The sequence below is a fragment of the Mycetomoellerius zeteki genome, unplaced genomic scaffold, assembly GCF_001594055.1.
Source record: "Mycetomoellerius zeteki isolate Tzet28-1 unplaced genomic scaffold, Tzet1.0 scaffold64, whole genome shotgun sequence".
NCBI classification, from domain to species: domain Eukaryota; kingdom Metazoa; phylum Arthropoda; class Insecta; order Hymenoptera; family Formicidae; genus Mycetomoellerius; species Mycetomoellerius zeteki.
Genome location: NW_017257654.1, coordinates 625157 through 631269, shown reverse-complemented (window position 1 = coordinate 631269; position 6113 = coordinate 625157).

Sequence of the window (6113 nt, the reverse complement as noted above, 5' to 3'; positions counted from 1 at the left end):
AGCTTCTTACCGCGGAATACACCGTGGTAGAACAAGAAATTCGAAGAGGATAGGAAGGATAGAAAAGGATAGACGAGGAATGAGTTGGATAAGACAATGTGAGGACAAAGAGGAAAGAATGAGAATGACAGAGAGTCAAAAATAGAAACGGATGATGAAGATGGAGACGGATAGAAGTACATGTAGAAATCGGGATAGAGATAGAGATAGGTATGTATGACGAAGGAAAGAGGGACGTAGAGACGGCAGGCAAGAGAATGGAGAGGATGAGAGAAGAGGGATAGATGTGCACGTAACGTGACGGACATCGCCTGAAAGCTCGTCCGAGAGAGCGTCATGACGGCGTCGTCGTCGTTGGGGTTGATTGTCGCAGATCTTATTATCCCCCCTTGTTCTAAGGAAGCTACGGCCGCAAGTTCGTACGTGTGTATACGTATGTACGCGCCTATACACGCGCTCGCGCACGTGCACACGTGTGTATGTGTTACACGAGCAAAGGGTAGGTCGCTGGGGGAGGATAGCATCCCCCTTTGCCCTCCCCCACTGGTCCCCCGCCACCCCCTTCAGCCCCAGGCTAACCTTGTTAGCGCTAATGACGGACTCTGCCGCGAGATGCGCACGAGCCAAGGCAGGGACGTACATCTCGTGATTCTTGTGGGGTGTTCTAAGTTAAAGATGGCGGTGCTTGACCCATGAAATATCTCGGAATACTATTGTGTTGAAATTACCTTTCTTTTTTCTTCTACATTACTATAAAAGATGATCGGAAGTTTAAATGCTTGACAAGATTCACCCTGAAAATTGATCATGATTTCTTAAGCTTCTCTGTAGGAACCGAATCAAATCTCTAACAATAAATATAGGTATTAGAAATAGAACATAAATTAATACAAATTATAAATATTAATTACATTAGATTTTATGAAATTAAAGATTTCATATTATTAATAAATTGTAGATAATTTGTTACAAATTTTTCGTAATTTTATTAGTAATTTTTCCATATATATATACAATTACAAAAAAAAGAAATTCAATTTTATATTATGTTAAGATAATATAATTATGATATACAAAATTTTGCGAAATTTGCGTTAATAAATTTTATCTTTAATGAAAATTCCAAATTACCATATTGATGAAGCAATAAATCGCGTCGTGGATCTTGTTTTGTCATCAAACACGTTCCATTACCAAAATTACCACAGATCGTTGGCAGCATCAAAACTCTGATAAGTTTTTAGACAGGATCTATATTCGAAAGATGCTAGAAAATCTCTAATTCGAGAGAAAAACAGAAAGAGAGGAAGAGAGGGAATATGAGGGACTCTCGAAGCAACCCTCGACGGCCCCCAAAATCCATTAGACCGGAAAACGAGGTAGAATCGTAGAACGCAATGGCGTCTAGAAACAAACGACGGCCGATAGGAGTGAACAAGCAGTGAATCACCCAAGCACTTGTTTACCAAGAGAATCAGGGATTCAGGGATGCCGTTCTCCGACTCTTGGAATCCAGCCCCATCGCGCTCGTTCCGCGTCCTCAGCCCCTCCGCCCATCGGCCCACCGCTTCCCACACCATCAACCTTGCCATCAGCTCACCACCGTCGTATGGGATCTTCCGAAGGCGGATGGAGTAGCTCTTCGCATACGTAGACACGCGCCGTATCTCGGAGCGTGTGAAAGGGAGACGGAGGTGGCGACAGAGAGCGAGGCGAAGCACGAGAATGACAGAGAAGGAGGGAAAGTTACGTAGACACAGAAGCGGCACTAGAATCGCTAAATGTAATTCGGTTAAAAGGGTTTTAGCAATACAATGCATATAAACATGAGTGCCCCACCCTTGTCGTCGCCACATCCCTCTGAACTGCCTCCCTTCCGTCTGCACGTTGTCTTCGAAATCCTCTCTCGCGACGACTCTCGACTTCCTTCTCGATGAGGATGAGCTTCCGTTACGAGATACGAGCGAAATCAGTTAACTGAGATTTAACGTCCGCCAAATGAATAGCGCGATGGTGAGAGCCTCTTTATGAGAAATCTGGCAATACATGTAATTTCAAAATTAAATTTATTTCTCAGAAGCTTGAAGCGTAGATTTCTTTCAAATATCTTAATAATAAAAGAGAACAGAATGTTTCTTAATCGCAGAATGCGTAACAGGAATTTCACGTAATTTCTTTAGCCTTTCGATAAATTCGATCAAATTTTTTCGAAATTATATTTCACTCAAATTACATATAAATTATACATTTTTATTGCATACAAATTTAGTAATAATAAAATTAACATTATTCTTAATTATAATTAAGTAATATAATATTTTGAATACTTTTATTCTAGTTTAAACTTGAAATCAATTGATTGATTAATAATAAATATTCTACAATTTTTGTGTGTATGATGTAGAAAAATAGTAGATCGCAATTTCGTGAATGAAAGATTATCTACACGGTAAAGAATAGCTTTGCTAAAATATCTAAAAATTTAGCTAGATATAAAATAATTTTGTTTGGACCATCAAAATGATTATGTAGATACAAATTGATAGCTAGAATGTTAAAACTTTTACAGCATCATTATCAACGTTTAAGCGTCCTACATAATTATTTTAATGAACCAACACAATTATTTTCATCAGATCTGTATTTAACTATCCATCTGTATCTAATTATCAATGTAATTGTTATGTAACATCATGTATATAATATTTATATTGTGAAGTGAAATTATAACATGAATGTTACTTTTAGTTGGTGTCGACTGGGTAAATTTTTATATACTTCAGCAAAATCTGCGGCAAAATATGCACAGTAGACGCACAGTAGATGTACAGAGAGTAGTTTTATCAATTTGGATATCGTGAAATCACTGATACATACTATGATCTATCGAGTTCTTTGCGACTAAAACCGATCACTGAAAAAAATGCATGTAATTTTACATGGAAATTACCTAAATATGATCGGAAATTTACAATTTCTAGTAAATTTCCAATCATGTTTATGTAATTTAAATAATTTTCCAGTCATAAACATGTAATTTTCATGTAAAATTACATGCATTTTTTTCAGTGTGCGAAGCAGTTATTAGGTGCACGCGTGATTACGCGTAATGCGATTCTCACAAAATCTCTGTTCGCGCGAACGATCGCGGGACATGCGTGAATAAATCCTCGTGTGTCGGAAGAAGAGAATACGCAGAGAACGCAAAATGAGATTGGCCGTTATGCTAATTCTCTCTGCAGCGTCACATTAACGTGCCTTCGTGCTTTCTCGGGTTGGCGGCATATTCCTAAAAAAAAATTTACGGCCATTTCCTTTTTCCGTCACACCGCGCTATGGCGTAAACGGAGATGTGGCGCCATGCCAGAACGTTCTCGAGATCGTCCTGCTCGCCCGTCCGGGTAATCCTGGATTTTTCCTCGCAAATAATCACGCCTGGCAAAACTTACTTGAGCTGCTCCCGCCACGGATTTTTCACGAGTGAAAGATGAAGACGAAAAATTGAAATAGTATAAGACAAGCGAGGGTGAGGAAGAACTTGGCAATCGAATCAGTAATAGGAATGAGAAATTGACTGACGAATTTGCGCGACAGCGAAATTATGAGGAAAATATACGTATAAGCGAGAAAACTCGAATATAGAAGAGCATTCATGGTACAATCTTGATAATGTTTGGTGATCAAATTTAGTTCGAATGATTTCTTCAATTTGTGAATGAAAAAAAAACTAAAAATCACCTATACAATTAGAACTTTATATACTGTAAAAAAGTATGTAAAATTATATAATTTATAATAGAAAAATATAAAATGAGTTTTTATAAAAATTAATTTTATCTCAAAAATTGTGTAAATATATTTTTATACTATATATTTTTATATTAGAAAATTATATATATATATATTTTTATAGTTAATTCTATTTAAAAATGTATAAATTTTTGTAATATTATATAACATTGCATTTTTACGTTTATATATATCAAAAATATATAGTTTAAAAGATTTGTATATAATTTGTAAAATTATTACATAAATATTTCTATAAATATCAAGTTCAATCGTATATTTATTTTTACAAGCTGTTTAAAATTACTATAAAGGAGTATAATTTTATTTTTGAATTGTAACTTATAATATGTGTAAATATGTAGGTATACACCTTTCTAACGGTGGATCTAAAAATGTTTTCAACTTTTGCGCGAACTTTCAAACTCGAAAAAAAGGAGAATGCAGCAAGTAATCATCGATCCGCATCCGTCAAATACGACTTTACCTCTTTCTTGCACTGTTTCGCTCAGTGATGACGTTTTCCGAATGAGCGGCTCTCCTCTGCCGGATCCCGCGGAATGTCGCGGAATTCGTAACTGGAGATTAGCATGTCATAAATACTGATGGCGCGGCGCGACGCTACTCCTTCGGGTGCCTTTCGAAACACGCCATTCGGTTCTCCATCGAGTACCCACCAGTCAGGACCATCCGGGGGTGGTTACCCGCCAGGGGATGAAGCTTCTCATTTACAAGCCATATACCAATCAGCGGCCATCATGCAAATAACATGAGACCCGGCTCCCTCGTACATGCGGTTGAATACGAGCGGATCTGAACATTTATTGTTCGAAATACAAAGTAAAATTTGATATTGCGGTCGTAACGGATTTTTCGGTTGATTTAGCGGTTTAGTTTATTTTTACCACGAAAATGGTTTAGTTTATTTTACCGAGAAAATTTATTTCATATTTGACATTGGAATAAACTATTTTTAAGTAATTTTTGAGTATAAGAAATGTATGTCATCTCAAATAATGTATCAGATAGTATATGATACTTTGAAGAATATATGTATAGAAATATCGTTAAATAATTATGATATAGTATATTTGTTCGTCTAAAGATCAGATATAACTGATATAGAAAAAAATTTCGTTCTATAGAATTGCTGTTGAAAAAATAACTGTTTCTTCTAAAAATGGAAAAATATAATTTTTAATAAAAATTGTTTGATTACAGAACGAATAATTAATATTTTCAGACCGAATGTGATAAGTGATAATTTCATCAGATAAGTGATATAGATATCGAAAACAAATAATTGTCTACTTAACTGTTATACAATAGTGTTAAAAGTAAATGTCTATTAGGGGAAAATGATATTCATGGGGAAAGAAGGACGCAGCGAATTTGCTCGATTTCATAATTTATTTAGGAACTTCTCGCGATATTATCATACCGTGTATTTGCATCGCATTCACTAACTTAGAACCTATGCGTATAATATTTACACTCACATCGTATGCCATAAATACATGCTCCTCACTCGCACGCGCACTCGTATGAGACAATACTCGAGTAACGCCTGTATCAGGAACGATCCTACTGTTTTCTCTTTACACCATTTATATGAACAACGTCGCGATTTCAGCGTCTGCTTGGTGTCTCTTCTATCTTACAAGCCGAGCGAACATAGAATAAATAGTCTCTAGGATGTCTATATACACGATGAATTTAGATTAAATGGCATCTCGATGTTTCAAAGCTCTCGAAGGTAGATCTTTGTTGTCACGTGTGGAGGTATCGTTAACTTATACGATCACGGCAGATATATAAATCTTTTATCGAAACGTGATTTATTGCCCGCCATCTTTCCGGCAAGCAATAAAAAGATAATTCGATTATAAAATCAATATCCCGCTGGTTTGAGCAAGACGCTTTTCTAGGATCAGCAGCGACACTCGTGTATCTAATAACCGTGATTAACAAGCGAGGTATCGTTAATGATCGTGTTCGTGAATATCGTCTCGTTCGCACTTATTTACATCAGAATTTTGGTATAATAAATTATAGAGATGAGATATATACACGAGAGATCGACTGTTTTCGGTAGAAAACCACGTTTAATAAGCGGAGATCGAAATTCATCGAAACCGATGTAATTTTGATGACTTCGATGAACACAAAAATAATTTTCACAGATGAGCCGCATTTTACCGATAAGAAATCAAAATTATACCCGTCTCGATCTTTGTTAATAAGTCATGACAACTTTTACAATCACAATCGACTATCAAAATTATGTCGCAATCGATAGTAAAGCGGGATATTTTTGCTTTTCA